This window comes from Lygodium microphyllum, chromosome 26 (assembly GCF_053477565.2).
Source record: "Lygodium microphyllum isolate KBCC chromosome 26, Lygodium_microphyllum_v1.1.10, whole genome shotgun sequence".
Lineage (NCBI taxonomy): Eukaryota > Viridiplantae > Streptophyta > Polypodiopsida > Schizaeales > Lygodiaceae > Lygodium > Lygodium microphyllum.
Genome location: NC_141160.1, coordinates 64,971,963 through 64,991,787, shown reverse-complemented (window position 1 = coordinate 64,991,787; position 19,825 = coordinate 64,971,963). Strand labels below are relative to the sequence as shown.

The window sequence follows — 19,825 nt, the reverse complement described above, 5'->3', positions numbered from 1 at the left end:
GAAGGCACATTAATAATAACTTTCAAAAATAAGGCTAAAATGACCAACTTTCAAAAAAAACAAAACCAATTAACAATGCAGCAGCCAAAAAAGTTCCAAAGATTCTATGAAGGATAAATAAGATCGAAGTAGGCTATGGCTTATAAATAATAATATGGGGTGATAAAGGTCAATTGATTTACATCCTATTGGCTTTGGTTCAAAAGGCTAAAACAATTTAGCACTTAAAAAAGGAACTTGCATCGGCTTTGCCGACACAAAGTATGTGCTCAACATTCATGAAAATTGCTCTATCCATCGAAAACTAGCCAAATTACATTTTCGATTCCTGCATACGAATTCCTAAATAAATTCATTATCTACCTTATGCCAAAAAAAAATCAAACAAAAAAAAACAGATAGTGTCTCGAAAATAAAGCAAATACAAAATTTCTATGATAACGCAAATAATTGCATAGTTGCTCTGGCTCTCAGACAGAAAGCAGCCAAGGTTAATACAATAAATTATTTTAATTAATAATGCTAACATTCCTTATCCATTTGATTGAAATAAATAAAAATCCTCATGTCTGCGTGTTTGTTTGGGCATAAAATGAATTTGTTAGCCATAGGCATCGATAGTTTGGTTAGTTGAGCTCCAACGATCCCAATGAATGCCACGGGCATTGATCATTAGTTGAGTCCCAAAAGACGAAACAATAGCCTGTATCATGGTGCAGTTTTTTGAGGAGGAAATGAATCTATCCTTACATCCTAACTATTGTTGAACAAAATAAAAACCTCTATTCAATTAGCTCAAATAATAAAGGCAATTAGCCCAGTCAATAATGAGCCTCGTTTACATGGTTCGAATCTATCATTGCCCAAAATCCAAAGACACCTTAGTTTCTATTGATTTCAAATAAAATGATCAATTACCATGCTTAACCTTTTCGGTCAAAAGGGCCAAACCAAAAAGAAGGAAGGAATTAGTCAAGCCCCCATCCCTGCTCTAGGTACAACCCATTCGTTATTAGGTGAATTTATTTAAAATACAAATAATGTCAAAAAAGCCATCATCAAAGCAAACAAGGCAATCGCTTCGAAAAACTCGGGGTGTGTAAATCACTTCTTCCAAGAGTTGGAAGAGTGAGCAGGAAACCGAAGTGCCAAATAAGTATGAACCTCCCTAAAAAGGAGGTGATCCAGCCGCACCTTCCAGTACGGCTACCTTATTACAACTTTACTCCAGTCACTAGCCCTGCCTTCGGCATCCCCCTCCTCGCGATTGAGGTAACGACTTCGGGCATGGCTAGCTCCCATAGTGTGACGGGCGGTGTGTACAAGGCCCGGGAACGGATTCACCGCCGTATGGTTGACCTTAAGGCGATTACTAGCGATTCCGACTTCACGCAGGCGAGTTGCAGCCTGCAATCCGAACTGAGGCCGAGTTTCTGAGGTTAGCTTGCCCTTACGGGGTCGCGACCCTCTGTCCCGGCCATTGTACCACATGTATCGTCTAGAGCTAATGGGGCATGCTGACTTGACGTCATCTCCACCTTCCTCCGGCTTATCACCTTTGTAAAAGTTTGTTGCCGGGTTTCAATTTGAGTAATGGAAACTAAACACAAGGGTTGCGCTCATTGCGGGACTTAACCCAACACCTTATGGCACGAGCTGACAACAGCCATGCACCACCTGTATCCACGTTCCCGAAGGCACTCCTTTTTATCCATACCCTTGGGGTTATGCTTGTAGTTTAGTTCATTCCTTTATTAGCCTTTCATGTCATTTTGGTTCCTTACGTTTGGCTTATTCCTTTACTAGCCTCCCATATTACCTTAGTTCTTTACTAAAGGCTTATTCCTTTATTAGCTTTCCATTTTACCTTAGTTCTTTACTAAAGGCTTATTCCTTTACTAGCTTTCCATTTTCCAATGCAAGTTTAGGGTCATGGTTTTCTGATGTTAGATTTAGTGTTTTTGCCTTAAGTCGTTATTTCAAGCTGTTCCCTAGTGTTTATGCTTTATTTTTACATATGGTTTGTAATGCCAAAAGTTGGATTTGCAAAGCCAAAAGTTGAATTAGTGCAACGTTAAGATTAAGAGTTTCAGGCGGGTGATTGCAATTTTCTAGTTTTTGTATTTTCCGTATGGCTTGCAGTCATTATTTCAAACAATCTTGTATTGTATGGCTTGCAGTCATTATTTCAAGCAATTTCCTAGTTTTTATGTTTGTAGTATGGGTTGCAACACTAAAAGTTGGACTTGCAAAGCCAAAAGTTGAATTAGTGCAACGTTAAGATTAAGAGTTTCAGGCCTTGAATCCCGTCAGCTAGCCTCGTATGTTTGGTTACGTTCCTTTCATTAGCTCCAATGCTCATCCTAATGAGAATAAGAAATAGTTAGTCCTTTTATTAGCTTTTTAGTTACAATTTATGTGTATTAAGATTTTTGTGTTAGGTTTGGAGGCAAGGAAAATCCGGTAAACTCATTTGAAAAGGCGTTATCGCTAACAACCATAATAGAAAAGCCAGCACTATCACAACCATCAAAAACAACGGATATGCTAGGAAAAGTAGTAAATGTAGTAGAAAAAGCATCAAATGTAGTAGAAAAATCAACTACAAGTATGGTAGATGTAATGTCCAACTATCCCTAGTATTTGTAAAATTCAATGATTATAAACCTAGGTTGTTTCACTGGTGATGGCTATTTATCTATATAGTAAAAGAGATGGAGGTGGAGAAGGAGAAGGAGAATATGATGATAGTGATACTAACAATGGTGGGCTTAGTGCTATACCTAAAGCAAAAAGGATGATTTCGGAAGAAATGAGAATAAGAAAATAGGGTGCGATAATGGCAGACCCTCGTGATAACTACTCCTTTTCCTACCCGGGATTGAGGCCCCATAATAGGGAAGCACTCCGGTAGGTATTCCCGCTTTCAGAAGGCTTTGAAAGGCTTTCGAAGGCTTAGTAATTCCAGCTTTAAGCTTGCTTAAAGGCAGTAGCCTACGGAAGTTCTTCATTGAAAGAGAATGCCTTAAAGGTCTTCTTTCAAGGCCTCGCCAACGGTTCCAGAGCTTGGAATAAAGGCAGTAGCCTACGGGATTCCCTTTGAAGGCTCCTAAAGTTTAGGGATTCCATCTTTTTTTCAAAGGCTTAGGCTAGTTATTCCAGCTTCTTGGGCAAGAAGGGCAGGGCTTGGTAGGGGATGCTGGCGATTTCGGGGTGATTGCCAAAGGTGTAGGAATGCTCGCTAAGGGCTGGCACGGCACACAGAGGCTTAGCTTGCCGAAGTGCACAAAAGCACACGAGGCACACCGTGGGTGGACCTTCTACTTTCAATCTATGTATTTGCTAGCCCAGCAGTGAGAGATCATTGACCTTAGTTTACTTGTGTTTCCTGTTACAGGACTTAAAAGTTGCCACCCCACTGGAAACTGTCTATCGGCCAAGAATCAGATTTTTCCTGCTGAGGGAATGGCTGGACTAGCTAAGTCCCATAACACCTGTGCCAAACCGAACTTGTTGATGGAGATCGTATCAATTCGGCAAATAAACATACCATTCCATGGAACAAAAAACAACTGTTGAGTGGATTTCTAGCTCTCTAACCCATTCAATCTAACTCTAAGATGGACCCTGGTGTTTTCTTGGGCAATGCCCGAGCCACTGAACTCGAAACTGCATGCAGTTCCGAGTCTATATTATTGTAACGTGTCCACGCGTATCTTTAGGACACGTCTTGGCAGTCCATCGGAAAGGATGTCTAGAAAGCTCCGCCCGGCACTCCCATGGAATGTTATGGGTTTTGCGATCTAGGGCTTTCCACGTCTGCCACGTAGCGGAAGTATTCCGGCCATTCCCACTTAGGACCAACCTAAATTAGGGTTTTGCTTATTGGTCAATTCCTAACGGCAACTAGCGTCGAACCCAAGTGAACTACTTTACGCAGAAACGCAGGTCCGAAGCGGATTCACACTGCACTTCGTTCAAGGAGAATGGGAAATGAGAGGGATGCAAACTCGACCTCTCTGCCATAAGGCATAGTCCCATTCCGTTCCCCTAAAACAACGTAAATCATGATCAATTATAACTCTAGGTCAACGCTTTTGTTGTTCGTATTCTTTGATGATCTTCTGGCTGTCCATCGTGATTTGAGAAAAGTTCCCGACCAACCCGAACCACCCATCCATAGAATGGACCTATGGCCACATCCACTGCACTTTCCTCAGGTTGTTTTAGTTATTTAATTACCTAATACATTTAGTTGGACATGTATCACTCAGCTTCCTTAATTAACGCGTTAGGCACTGGTTCCTTCACGTAATCATATCACTTGACATAGAAAAGCAATATCAAACAAGTTCCTTGTTGACAGGTTATCATATTTATCTTGGAAATACATAAAGTCCAGCCCGTAGGCTTATTCACAATATGCCCCAAGGCTATCCAGCAATCCACACGGATCACTAATCCAAGATTTCACCTGTAGACTAGTATGCGGGCCTCGAGATCCAATCCTGAGTCACGTTTGCCTCTTGTGCAGGGCCCAGAAGGAGAGGGATTTAAGGACAGAGCCCCCCTGGCACCCAAGCGTCCTCCTGCTCCAAGTAGCACTCAACGGAGAGACCTCTTGCAGCGGGTTCGGTCCACCTTCCCAGCGCGGTTAACAACCCCCTTAGTCAGGGTCAGCTAGGCAGTCGGGGGTAAGTGAAGCTGCCTCTCCCTTCAAGCCTTCAACCTGAAGTATTAGATATCCATTTATCCTTTAATTCATTGATCAAACAAAGCAAAATAGTGCTCTTAAATTTGTAACAAGCACAAACATTTCCATTGGTCATTTATTGTTGGCCAACTACTAAGGAGTGAATCCTTCTTTTCGAATGCATCCTGCACTCGATCCGGGATGACTTGCAACTTGGCAAGATCCCCTATATCCTAGGTTAGGTCGTACCCTATTAAGCTGACTTGGTCAATACCTTAAGTTCATATGTTATTTCAATTTATTGGTTTTTCCTTTGCTCCAAGCAATTATCTTTACCCCAGAAAGATATATTAGGACGATTATTCATCCCCTTGCAAGATAACTTGTGTAAGAATATACCAACCTCATTCGGAGAATTGGCCATCCCCTTGTGATCCAATCACAAGATCATACGACTCTACACTTGTTGCACAAGTGTCGCATTGAACTATGGGACTATTCTACCCATCAAATGGAGTCACGAAACAATCTGTTCCTGATTACATTAGGCTGACATTGTTAGTCCTAGGGTTTCAAGTTCCATCTTTTTAGCGTAAGATTCTTACGGACAACCCTAGGTCACTTCTCAAGTATGTTCCATTGTCCCTACATTCGGTGAATGTGGGCAAGTATTTAGGGTATAGGAGTTTTGGTTTTAGCAATACGTGCGACTAGGTCACGTATTAAATCCTAGTGAGTTCTTTGGAATTGAATTAACTCTTTCTAAAACGAGTACTCCGTGGGTTTTGGTGTTTAGGTTTATGCCAATTTTTTAATTCTTGAAGATAATTACATTATCATTTCCATAAACACATGACTCGTTGTCTACGTGTAAATTGATTTTTAACCCTAACTTATCGATTTAAGATCAAGCATAGGTTAGGTTATAACGTAATTCCAACTAATCATCCTATAACTTGCGAACAAGATTCACGCTAAACAAGCAATCTTTTACTAGTAATTATGCAGTTGAAAAACGATAATTGACTAGAGTTATGCAACGTAAGAGTCATTTCATGCCTTGCAATTCCCTATGGGTTATTAGCACTTCCCATGATGACTTATTGCGAAGAAGATATGGCCTAATAATGTGACATGCAATTTTATACTTTCATGCCTAAACGCAGTGCACTATCTTAATTTCGTTTTTGTAAATATGGACTAAATGCATATCAATTTTCTAAAGCATTTAGAACGAAAAATGCATCCTATTTCCAATAATTATCCTCGCACGATTATAACAATACCAAATAAAAATTAGGAAGGAAAACCTGGACTTGTGGTGAGATGTCCACGTGGATGCTAGGGGACGATCCTCCTGCGGCGGCTGCGCCTTGGGCTTTCTTAGGAGCCATCGCGAATGTAGCCTTTCTGTCTTGGATGTGGCTTTGCAAACTCCTTTTTTGAAATTCCACCCTAGCTCCCTTTGTGCTAACTTGCACCGTCCGTCGGAAGTGGTTTTAGAAGGCTTCCTTCTTGAAGTAGGGATTTCATGAAAAAAATGGGTGCTTAAACTTCGAGAGGGTTTTAAACGGTCTTTCGAAGGTAAGGCTTCTTTAAGGCCACGGAAAGGAGGCTTTTTCTTGAATCCCGAGGGGGGAGAGAATACCAACCCTCATAGCTAGGGTTTCCAAAAGAATCTCGGAAAGGGGAAAAATGGGTGTACAAGATCCTTAAGAGTGGATTTTCGTGTGGGGGGACAAAGGGTATGAAGGGGCTTTAAGAAGGACTTTTTGTATGGGGAAAGAAAAAAAACTTAAGGGTGACATGAAGGCCCCTTCAAGTCGAATTTCGGGGGGGGGGGGGGGGGAGGGGCTTATGGAGCCCTTGGGAGGAAACTTGGGGGGGGGGTAAGTCTTAAAGGCTATAGGAAAGGGGGCCTTAGGAGGACCTTAGGGGGATTTACAATATGGGGAGAAAAAAAAGGCTTTTAAGGTAAAACTTTTTTGGGAGGGGGGAAAAGGGGGCTTATAGAGCACATATGAGGGGGGGGCTTTTAGAGGACCAAGGGGGGAAAAAAACTAAAATCCAAGGAGAAATGGGGTGATAAATAAGTCGCTTGGGAAGGGGTCTTATGAAAGCCCCCTTAGAAGCTTCTAAGAGAAGCTTCCAAGGAGCTTCATTACGTGGCACGTGGCAGCAGATTTGACTGAAGGCGGCCAGATGACACAGACGACGGCGATCAGCTCCTCCACTTCTTGCTCACGGCAGCCACCTCATGCTCTATGGGAGCGGAGACAACTGTTCTCAGGTTTTTCCTCCTCACGCTCAACGGCGATTCCTGGTCCACGGCGGCATAGCACACTGACGTCTTCAATCTCCCTCTCTCCCTCACGAGTTTTTACATAGAGTGCCCCCCTCATCAAGCACACCTTTGATTTTTATAGGTGAGGGGAGGGGGGATCCTCCCTCTCTTGCGTGGCATCACGCATGAGCCTCCTCCCTCTAGAGCATCCCACAAGGATGCTTAGTCATCCACCATTCCCTCCCTCTCCCCCAGCACGACAGTCGGCTGGGGAAGGAGGAAATAGTAAAAAAAAAATTCCATTATCCTACTAAATTATCCAAATCCAATATTATTATCCCCTCTACTTATAAAGGGGGTTTAGGCGTGCTATTGGAAGTTCGGTATGTTACATTCTCTCCCCCTTGGAGGAATCGAGATGTCCTCATCTCGAGATAAACTGGGGATATTGACGGTTGAGAGTGCTTTCATCTATCGAAGTGGCGTCCTCTTCGATATAATCTTTCCACTGGACGAGGCATTCTCTCAAGGTTCTAGATCTCAATTGTCTCTCCCTAACATCTAAGATCCTGTCAGGCCTTAGTTCAAGGACTCCTTGACTAGGCATTACAACTTGTTGGTCAGTAAGTACATAGTTAGGAATAGGTACATACTTTTTCAATAGGTTGATATGGAATACATTGTGAACCTTTAGGTTCTCAGGGAGTTGCAGTTTATAAGCATTAGGTCCTAGGCACTTGAGGATCTTGTACAGTCCACAATACCTTGGACTTAGCTTCTTGCAATATCCTAAGGATAGGGAACTCTTCTTTGGGCATACGCGAATGAAGACCATGTCTCCTTCTCCGAAGACTCTATCTTGATGCTTCAAATCCGCGTATGCCTTCTGTCTATCCTTGGCAGCTTGGATGTCTTGTCTTATTGACTTTATTTGGTCATCCATCTCTTCCAACATCTGCCTTGAAGCTTCAACCCTTAAGGTTGGATCTGAGAAGTTTAGGGGACTTCGACAGTCATGACCATAAAATGCTTGGAAAGGGGTCATTTGAATGCTTTGTTGGTAAGAAGCATTGTAGGAAAATTCAACCAAAGGCAAGTATTGAATCTACCTTTTTGGCTCACGACAGCAGTATGCCCTAAGCATGTCCTCGATGACTTGATTGACTCGCTCTGTTTGGCCATCTGTTTGGGGATGGTAAGCTGTGCTAAAACAGTGTTGAGTTCCAATGGCTTCAAAAATAGCTCTCCAGAAGTGTGATGTGAAGAGAGAATCACGATCACTAATGATTCTTCTCGGTACCCCATGTATCTTGAATATCTCCTTGATAAACAATCTTGCAATGTCCGAGGCTTTATAGTTTGTCTTTAATAAGGTATGCAACCTTAGTCAGCATGTCAATCACAACCATGATGGAGTTGTATCCTCCCTAGACTTGGGGTAGGCCAACAACAAAATCCATACTGATGAATTCCCATTTCATTTGGGGAATGTCAAGTAGTTGCAACTTCCCTGGCATCTTGACATGTTTGGCTTTGACACGTTGACAAGACAAACACTCGGTGACATATTTGAGAACGTCACCTTTAAGCGTCTCCCAATGGTAGCTCTTCCTAACTGCATTGAGAGTCTTGGCATAGCCAGGATGACCTGAGAAAGAGAAATCATGAGCTTCCCACAATATCTTCTGCTTAAGTGATTGGCTTGCCGGTATACACAGCCTCGTTCTATAGTAGACAAGTCCATTATTTATAGAGAATTCATGATACTTAGCCTGCAACTTTTGGTTCTAATCCTTGATAGAGATCTTCCTTAGCATCATTTGGTAGGCTCGATCATGGCATGCATCCTCTCTAGCTAACTCAAGTATTGGATTGTTTGGCATAGATACTTTTGTAGCTAGAGATCTAGGTGTTGATGGATTTTGCAAAATTAGAGAATTAAGGAATACCTTGCGACTGAGTGCATCAACAACTACATTCTCTTTTCCTGGTCGGTACTTGATTTCAAAGTCATACTCTTCCAGCACTTCAATCCACCGACATTGCCTCATGTTGAGCTCGTTCTGGGTAAAGATCATCTTGAGACTCTTATGATCAGTCACTAGGGTAGACTTGTTACCCAACACGTGTGTCTCCAAAGTTTTAGAGCATGGATGACAACTAACAATTCCAAATCATGGGTAGCATAATTCTTCTCATGACTCTCCAGTTTCCGTGAAGAGTATGCTACAGGATGGCTTTCCTGCATGAGCACACATCCTAAGGCAAGTGTGCTAGCATCAGTTACTACCTTGAACTCCTTAATTGAGGTCTGGAAGCCTTAGGATAGGTGCTGATACCAAACTTTGCTTCAATCTATCGAAGCTAGTTTGTTCAGGAGTTGACCATGCAATGGATGTTTGCTTCTTCAGTAAGTCCGTTAGAGGTGCTGCAATCAAAGCATAGTTTTTGATGAAGACCCTATACCATCCTGTCAATCCAAGAAAGCTGGGAATTTCTTTGACAGTTGTTGGTATTGGCCATTCTAGCACATCTCTGACCTTGGCTGGGTCCACTGAGATTCCTTCTGCTGATACTATGAATCCCAGATATTCAATCTGACGCTTGAAGAATGCACACTTCTTCATTTTAGCATACAGCTTATGTGACCTCATTGTCTCAAGGACAATCTTAGATGGTATGAGAATTGGCTTAAACTTTAAACTAGATATCAGGATATATGGAATAAAGATTAAGACAGTACAATGAATAGTATGATAAACAGGATGTTAGCCATCTGGTGTTTTATTCAAAAAGATCGGGCCGAGAAGAGTTCAACTCCATTTTCTCCGGATGCAAGACTCAAACTTAAATAATAATTTTAGGTGCTATTGCTGGCTTTCGCGCATACTAAGCAAATCACCTTAAGGCGCTATTGGAATAATCTTTTTTCTACGAGATTGGATGGCACCTTAACTAGATACGTGATAGATTTTATTTGATGGTTAAATCGTTGATTTTGATGGCCTAGCTAAAATGATGCCATTCTTACTATTTTTTGTTAAAGTCATATAAGTTGGCACACCTCTTGACGGAATTGCTTTGCCTTGGTTCATCACCTTGCTAGATTGTCTAGCCTGGTATGTTAAGGCAAGATGGGCGATTTGCTTAGATCACCTAGCGGCAATGTCAGGCCTGCTAAAGGACATGTTTTTATACTCATTCGTTTCACTTCCTCTCCTCTCCCCAGGGGATTAAAACACATGGCTATGAACCATGCTGTCGAGGGTTCGAATCTCTTTTGTTTCAGATTATGTTATTTGGTAAATGTGCCCATAAGGATAACCATAAAGTGAATAAATATAAAAGAGGTCGGAATGAACAGCAAACAAAGGTAAAAGATCTTAAAGTCACAACGCATCAGTTTCAATTCCTTTTCCCTTTGAAAAGAAAACATTTTTATTTCAAAATGATTTTTTCGGGTATTGGATAAATAGAAAGATATATGAAGGAAATTAATATGAAACTAGCTTATTGGATATACGTTGACCCTGCAAACCCATATTAGTACTTTAAGAGTAGCAAGTTCCTTTAAAAATGTACATGCTTCCCTTAAAAACATTTCGATGTAATGCGTTTTATGGCATTTTCGACAACATTTAGTTATTGCATGTTATAGCTTGAAATATGTTGTTTTTGCCTTTAAAAATAGGATATGGCTTGTCAATACTTGGCCATTCTATGGCTCGTTAGTACCTTGTGTTTTATAACCTTAACCACGTTATTCTTTAGGCTAAAGTTATTTAGTTTCAAATAGGATATGACATGTCAACACTTTGCCATTAATGTGTTTTATGGCATTTTCACTAATACCTTGTATTCTAAAAAATGTAAGTTCTTGCATTCTTTGGCGTTTAGTTTTTGCGTTTTATGGCTTTAAATATTAAGTTCTTGCCGGCAAGAAATATGATATGACTTGCCAGCACTTTGCCGGCACATGTGAAGTAATTGTTTCAAGGACTTTGATGGAAAAACGATTGATTAGTGCATCCGTTACCAATACTTATATGAAACACATCTATACAAACCTTTCAAAGCAATGCTAGTTTATTTTTTTTATCTTCTATTCGATTGGTAATGATTGTTTCTTTATGCAAGAAAACGGATGTTGGCTAACGACACTATAAGAAAACCGCTTGCCAAAGAGCTTTAGCGTATCAATGACAAAACGTCACTTAACTGAATATGAGTCAATAATTTATTATGTCTTCTATATCAACCTAAAATCGATTTCTAACAATAAAACATTTTATCATCGGCAAGGCCAAAGGCCCAGTAACTAAGGACGAGTCTAATTGTTGATTCTTATAGCACTGAAGAACTTATTGTTTGAAGAACACCATAAAATGCAAAAACGTTAGCCATAGAACACAAGAACGACAAGGTGTTTGGAAAGCACCATATCCTGGAACGCAAAAATGACAAGGTGCTTAAAAAATTAATTATGCTTGCTTTTATCATGCTCGCATCCATTATGCTATTTATTTTATTAACTGTTGAATTGATTTGGCATAAAGTGCGTTTTATCATCCAATTCTCTCAACAAGGTCAATATTGCACTGCTTTAATATTTATACAAATGTTCTCATAGACTTAAGTAAATTACTATTTTTTAACATTCTTTAATAAGTTGAATATGGATTAGATCTTCTTACTTGTTTCAGATGATAAAATATAATATCTAATACGGATATAGTTACTAAAGGTACAATAATATATAATAATCAATTCCGTGTTGAATGCTTGTGATATGCTAAATGAGGCCGATTTGGTTCTTAATGGTGTCCTCTACTCAATGCTTAGATGGTTTAATAAACCGAAAACAATTTCACATATATTGAGAATAGCTAGTAAACAAATAAACACATGCCCAAAAAACATACAAAAGTATTAAAGCAAATGCCTTAGCACACTTATTTACTGTCAAATCTTAGAACTATTTAAACATTAGCAACTAACGAATCCTCAGCCAGGATTTTGATCATAAAATATAAGGCCAGGTGCCTGCCTATAAGTCCCTTTTGTCTAGTGGTCAGGACATCGTCTTTTCATGTCAAAAACACGAGTTCGATTCTCGTAGGGGATAAGAAAGGAGAAACATTTTACGTGGTTTCGTATATAAATTTTTTCCATTCCTAAGATTGGTGGTCTAAACTTGCCAAAATCAACTGTCAATTGCAAATCAATGATTCCAATTAACTCAACAGCCAAGGTGCAAAGAGAGCCAGCGAAAATAGCTTAATGGTAAAGTATAGCCTTGCCAAGGCTGGGGTTGAGGGTTCGAATCCCTTTTTTCGCTATAGAAGCCACAAAAAGGTGACACATCTGCTTTTGAGGCTTATCAGTTCGTTATTTCAAAGTTGAGCTTTGCATTTCTATCTCTCCCCTGCAAACTCATGTAAAGTTATTCTAGTTAACTTAAGCTATTATGAATCATTCTTCTTGATCTCACAGAGATCTCCTTTATTATCCCACAATGCAACGTTATCATTGATGTTTTGTTTTATTGCAAACTTAAAGTTGATTACATTAAATGATAACTTAAAACTATTAAGCAATGCAATGCATTGCTTTAGCTGATATTCCTTGTATTGCTACTTTAAAAATTACAGTAATGTCAATGTATTATGGAAAGCAACAAAAAATGGAGATGACATTAAGTCAGCATGCTTTTGTAGCTCTTTGTAATTTAGGCTATAGCCTGCATCAATACAAAAGATCATAACTTGGCAAGCAAAAAGGCTACAATTTGAAAATTTTGCCCTCAGTAATTGCAATCAATTTTGGTCGACCATACGGCCAATGGAAAAGGTCAAGCAAAGCCTGTAACTGTCAAAGCTTTGCTAGAGGTTTGCCAAGCCATTTAGTTACTTGCTAGAAAGGATTCCTATAGTTTAGTTTCCACAGAAACCCTTATGTTAGTTGTTGTGTTCAATAAAGCGTAACATAGTGATTGTCTTTACACAAGCAAAAAAAGATAACTAAGCTTTAAAAAAAGGAATCTATTAACCAGTGTTATCCAAAATAGATGTGATGAGAGAAAAAAGAAATCAATTAGGCCCCCATCCCAACCAATATGACCTATTTGTTTTTCTTTTGTGTTGCATGTAATTTACAAAAACCTGTGTTGGTTGATTATTGATGGCTCATAATCTTGCCAAAAAAAATGGATGGATGTCTGAGCAGTTTAAAGAGTCGGTCTTGAAAACGAAGTATTCTTTTGAATACCGGGGGTTCGAATCCCTCTTCATCCGTAAGTATGGTTAGAAGTTAGCATTTTTATGTAGTATGTTTTTCATCCCTCTAACTTGATTGGGAAACCTAGCTGTTTAAGAGCCAGGCCAAATCGCTTTGCCACCATTCGACACTGCATCCCCTGAAACCATGACTCAAGAGCAATCAAGTGACGATAACAAGCTGCTTGGCAATCAAACGGGTGAAAGGAACATTTTGGGAGGTCCATCAGCATGTGGACCACCATAAACCCAATCTCGGCAACCTGAATACCTTTAGGCATTTGATTACACTGCTTTCTGCGACTAAGTGTATACGTAAAAAACCAATATAAGTAGAGATGTACGACCCGGGGACACCCTCGCGACTCTTTATCTCTAGCAATATTGTAGCACATGCATCACCTAGAGATAACGGGGCATGCTGATTTGATGTCATCTCATCTTCCTCCGGCTTATCACCTTTGTAAAAGTTTGTTGCCAGGTTCTAAAAATGGTAATGGCAACGGCAAGATGGGACTCAACCCAACACCTATAGGCACGAGCTGTTGGCAACGTCTATTCAAATCAAAAAGGTATTTTTGCTTGGGCTATTGTTAATCAACTTTTTTCAAAGATAAGCAATGTCTTCAATACAATAAGGTAAGCTTAGCCATCGAAATCAGCTATAAAGGCAAGTAAGCTTAGCCTTTTTGCTTTCAATGGTATTTTGCGCTTTTGAAATGGTAAGCTTTAAAGTAAATCATACTTAGAAATCGCGAACCCATGACGTGACGAAAATGCAATAACTAAATGGCAAGGTGTTTAGAAATCACTATATCCTACATGAGAATGCAAAGACTAAACTTTTCAGCATGCAATAATTAGAAATATAATGTTAAGATGCAAGGTATTGGAAAAAACATAATGTTGGAACACAAAAACTTACTTACTTACAATAAGGTGCTTATAAAACGTAATATTGAAATGTTTTGAAGGGCCAATCCTTTTGTCATGTCCCTCATTTGTTATGCTATTTTTATTGATTTTTTATAGACTTTCTTGCTTGCTTTTCTTTACTTTGTTTTGCTTTGCTTTGCAAAGCAAAGCTTTGAGGAGCTTTAGCGTATTGACTAAAAGAAAAGGGGCTTCAGCCACTCGACTGAAGGGAAGAGGGAAAGGCAAAGTGCAACGATTTGAATGGCGTTTGACCCTTTATGTGATTGGAAAATTCCAAACGTTGGGTCCCTAAAAAGAAAAGTTACCACTTACTTAGCCAGCCATCGTTCCTTCAGTCCCTATCACCCATTACTCTTTGTAATTGCGGGCGCTAGCCCCACTTACTTGGCTGCATCGTATGAATATGGATTGAATAATCCATCAGGCATAAACTCCAAAGTAGATAAGATTGCTTCTTATCCCCCTTTCCACATCGCGTTTCATTGCCTAAAGTGCTGGATGAAGTGCTGGTCTGATTTTAGGGGGAAGCTATGGATGCCCTCATCGATAGCATACGTGGGCAACTATGTCAATAACTGACCTTACAAACAAAAAAGTCATCTTTGTTGCACGATTTTATGGGAATCTGGATTGCGGGTCGTGGGTCCATCTTTTTTGTTACACCAATGTGGATTATCGAGTGATTCGTAATGTGGCCTCTTGCTTGCAATCTGGTCATCCCATAAGGCAGTAGAATCGATGGAGTGACATAGATTAGGTATTCAAGCTAACTTTCTGACGCCATTCGCTTACATCCATTGGTTTGTGATCCGGGGACTGTCCATTTATTGAAGTGGCTCATTATCCTAATTTATTTTTATCTAACACGATCTAGTTCCCGTACTGACCCAAGATATGCTTTTCAGTATTCACACATTGACTATTGGGAAGGAATTCTAAAACCTAAGACCGAAAGTCCTTTTGTGTGCAAGTCACAAGTTTTCAGGGCCAAACAACTGAAACGAATCGATTATCACAAGAAACTGTGGCTTCGGTGGAATACGGACCCAAGCCCAAAGAATCATGAAGTTTGTTTCGTTTTCTAACATTAAGTGGCTATTTGGATAGCCACGTCCAGCTCCAATGAAAACTAGGAAAGAGAGACAACCATTTAATAACTCATAGGGGTAGAACTCATAGACATGGCACCTCTTAGCAACGCCAAGATGTAACGTGTCCACTAGTATCATCCAAGACACATCTTAGCAGTCCATCGAAAAGGATGTCTAGAAAGCTCCACCCGGCACTCCCATGGAATGTTACGGTTTTTGCGATCTAGGTCTTCCCGCATCTGCCACGTAGCGGAAGTATCCTGGCCGTTCCCACTTAGGATCGATCGGAATTAGGGTTTTCCTGATTGGTCATTACCTAACAGCAACTAGCATCGGACCCAAGCGAACTACTTTACATAGAAATGCTAGGTCCGAAGTGGATTCATGCTGCACTTGGTTCAAGGAGAATGGGAAATGAGAGGGATGCAAAGCTCAACCTCTCTGCCATAAGGCATAGTCCCATTCCGTTCCCCTAAAACAACGTAAATTAGGTAAGACATAACTCTAGGTCATCGCTTTCGTTGTTCGTGTCCTTTGACGATCATCTCGCTGTTCCTCAAGATTTGAGAAAAGTTCTCGACTAACTGGGACCACCCAACCGTAGGATGGACCCATGGCCCATCCTCCACACTTTCCTCGGTTTGTTTTAGTTATGTAATTATCTAACACATTAATTTGACATGTAACAATCAGCTTCTTTAATTAAACCATTGAGCACTGGTTCCTTCACGTAATCTTATCACGTGACATAGAAAAACAATATCAAACAAGTTCTTTATTAACATATCATCATATTTATTTTTGAAATACAAGGAGTTCCGCCCGTAGGCTTGTCCATAATCCGCCCGAAGGCTATCCAGTAATCCATAGGGATTACTATTCCAAGCTTCCGCCCGTACTATTAAAACCACGGAGAGGCTTAATGGGTTTTGAGGCCGAGGGGAGAGGGGCTTAAACACGGGTTGGGGTTTAGTGGCTTTACGGAAAGGGGTTAAGGGTTCAAAAAAAAACCCGAGGGGTGGGGGGGGGGGAAAAGAAAGAATAATGGGGACACGGGGGAAATAAAAAGGGGCTTAGGGGATGTGTTAAAAGGAGTATGGGGGTGAAAGGGAAAAATGATTATGAGGGGGGTGAAAGGGAAAAAGGAATATGAGTATAGGAAGGGGGCCTTAGAGGAGTCCCCCCTTAGAAGCTTCAAGAAGCTTCTTGAAGCTTCTATAGGATCATAGGAGCCACATGGGGGGGGGGAAATTTGACGCGACGACAGGGGGGGAATTTGTAGGTGGCGGGGATGGCGCACGTGGGGAGGCAGTGCAACGTTCGGCAGTGGTCCTTCCTCCTCCCTCGGTGGCAACACGAACGGGCGATGGCTTCGTCCTCCTTTCTCATGGCAGATGGACGTCAGGCGGCAGCATTTGAAGGCAAGGCGGCAACATTTTTTTTCTTTTGTCCTTCCTCCGTCCCCCCTAGTACATGCGGCCCTCCCTCTTTATATAGGGGAGGGGAGGGAATCCTCCCCTCCTCGACGTTCACTGGGCATGATGATGGAGCCGAGAAAGCTCCAGCGAGGAGCTTGCTGGCTCCCTATCCCCTTCCCCCTTCCAGCACCATGCACCGTGGATGGGAGGATAGGGGGAAAAAAATTCCCCTTATGTTAATCAATTTGATATATTACATTCTCTTCCCCTTAGAGGAATCGAGATGTCCTCATCTCAAGATAAACTGGGGATATTGATGGTTGAGAGTGCCTTCATCTACCCAAGTGGCATACTCTTCGGGATAATCTTTCCACTGGACGAGACATTCTCTCAAGGTTCTGGATCTTAATTGTCTCTCCCTAACATCTAAGATCCTATCCGGCCTTAGTTCAAGGACTCCTTGACTGGGCATTACAATTTGTTGGTCATCAAGTACATGGTTAGGGTTGGGTATATATTTTTTCAATAGGCTGATATGGAGTACATTGTGAACCTTTATGTTCTCAGGGAGTTGCAATCTATAAGCATTGGGTCCTAGGCGTTTGAGGATTTTGTACGGCCCATAATACCTGATATCAATGGAAAATTCCTGATATTTAGCTTGCAACTTTTGATTCTGCTCCTTGGTAGAGATCTCTTTTAGCATTGTATGGTAGGCCAAATCATGGCATGCTTCCTTTCTAGCTAACTCAAGTATAGGGTTGTTTGGCATAGATACTTTTGTAGCTAGAGATCTAGCCATTGATGGATTCTGCAAGATTAGGGAATTTAGGAATGCCTTGCGACTAAGTGCATCGGCAACTACATTCTCTTTCCCTGGTTAGTACTTGATTTCAAAGTCATATTCCTCCAATACTTCAATCCATCGACATTGCCTCATATTGAGCTCATTCTGGGTAAAGATCCATTTGAGACTCTTATGATCGGTTACTAGAGTAAACTTGTTACCTAACAGGTAGTGTCTCCAAAGCTTTAGGGCATGGATGACAGCTAGTAATTCCAAATCATGCGTAGCATAATTCTTTTCATGGCTCTTCAATTCCTTGAAGAGTATGCTACTGGATGACCTTCCTGCATAAGTACACACCCCAAGGCAAGAATGCTAGCATACTACCTCGAACTCCTTATTGAGGTCTGGAAGTTTTAAAATAGGTGCTGATACCAAACTTTGCTTCAATCTATCGAAGCTATTTTGTTCGGGAGTTGACCATGTAATAGAAGTCAGCTTCTTCAGTAAATCCGTCAGAGGTGCTACAATCAAAGCATAGTTTTTGATGAAGACCCTATACCATCCTGTCAATCCAAGAAAGCTACGTATCTCTTTGACGGATACTGGTATTGGCCATTCAAGACCTTGGCTGGGTCTACTGATATTCCTTCTGATGATACTATGAATCCCAGATATTCAATCTGACGCTTGAAGAATGTACACTTTTTCATTTTTCCATACAGCTTATGTGACCTCATTGTCTCAAGGACAATCCGCAGTTGAGGTTCATGATCTTCTTCCTGTTTAGAATAAACTAAAGTGTCATCAAAGAAGACAAGCACGAAATCATCAAGATATGGCCTAAAGATGTCTTGCATTAATCTATTGAAGGTGGCAGGTGCATTCGTAAGCCCGAATAACATAACTAGAAACTCAAAGTGCCCATATCTTGTATTGAAGGCCGTCTTCGGGATATCTTCTTCCTTGATCCTTATCTGATAGTAACCTGACCTGAGATCAATCTTGGAGAAGATCTTTGCACCCTGAAGACGATCAAGAAGCTCATCTATTCTAGGAATAGGATACTTGTTCTTGACTATTGATTGATTCAACCCTCGGTAATCAATACATAGTCGAAGTGTCCCATCTTTCTTTTTCTGGAATAGTACTGGACCTCCCCATGGTGAATTGCTAGGCCGGATGTATGTATCCCTGATCTAACAGTTGCTTGAGTTGTTCCTTCAGCTCAATTGCTTCTGGTATGGACATTTTATAAGGTCTCTTGGCAATTGGCACAACTCGAGGTACTAACCTAATCTCATGATCTACTTCTCTTTGAGGCGGAAGTTCGGTCAACTCTTCAGGAAATACGTCCGCGTATTCCTTTAGCCAAGAAGGTCCTTCATGAGACTCTTGCTTTTGATCTAACTTGTTGAGTTTGATCAAGTAAACAGGTAATCCTTTTCTGACTCCTTTTATGATCCGAGATACTTTGGCCAATTGGATTCTTGGTACTCCTGCCTCACCTTGAGTTGTGACTAATTCCCTTTTAGAGTTTGGAAAGGAAACTTGACCCTTTCCACAGTGAATGTGGGCGTCGTTGGGCTTAAGCCAATCCATTCTGAGTAGACACTCATGGATGCCTAAATTCATGACTCTGAATTTAACTGAAGTTTTCTTTCCTCCCAGAAAGAATTCCACCTTAGTAGTTTTCCTCGTACAAGTAACTTCATGACCATTTGCCAATTCCACAAGCAGGGTAGGTGCTTCTACTGTGGCTATTCCTAATCTTTTTGCACATGCTGGTGAGATAAAGGAATGTGTACTGCCACAATCAATCAAGGTTTTGAAACCTTTACCTTGATAGTCCGACAGTGTCTGAATCACCGAGAACTGGCGATTCGGCCCTTTCTTGTGTAAAGCGGCATGGACTGTCGCTCTTTCGAATTCTGCTTCCATGGTTGGATCTTCTTCTTCCCCTCCTTTGCACATTTGCCTATTGGCAATGCAGGCGGTTCTTCCTCTTCCACGGTTAGTGGCTCCTTGACCACGGCCTGCTCCTTGGAAAGGCGCTTGGCGATGTCCTTCGCTGAGCTTGGGACATTGCCTCTTGAAGTGACCGGGTTCGTTGCAGTGGAAACAACAGAGGTTTCGGCCATTACTTTGAGTAGGAACAAAGTTGTTGACGTTATTCGTCCTTGCTTTCTTTCTTTGTCCCTGATTATGACCTTGAGATCTCTTCATTTGAGGTCTGAATCCTCCTCTGTTTGGGTCATTATAAGACCAAGTTTTGTTACCCCTTGGTCTAGCTTGCACCTCCTGAATTATAGACGCCGCTCGAATGAGTGCATCCTGAAGA

General features: G+C 41.0%; 1 non-coding gene across 1 annotated transcript; it reads left to right on the top strand.

Annotated features, from left to right (window-relative positions):
• The first annotated feature begins 12,243 nt into the window (after positions 1 to 12,243).
• Positions 12,244 to 12,315, top strand: TRNAG-GCC (transfer RNA glycine (anticodon GCC)). Its single transcript has one exon. It is a non-coding gene; the product is annotated as a tRNA-Gly (tRNA).
• Positions 12,316 to 19,825: the final 7,510 nt, after the last annotated feature.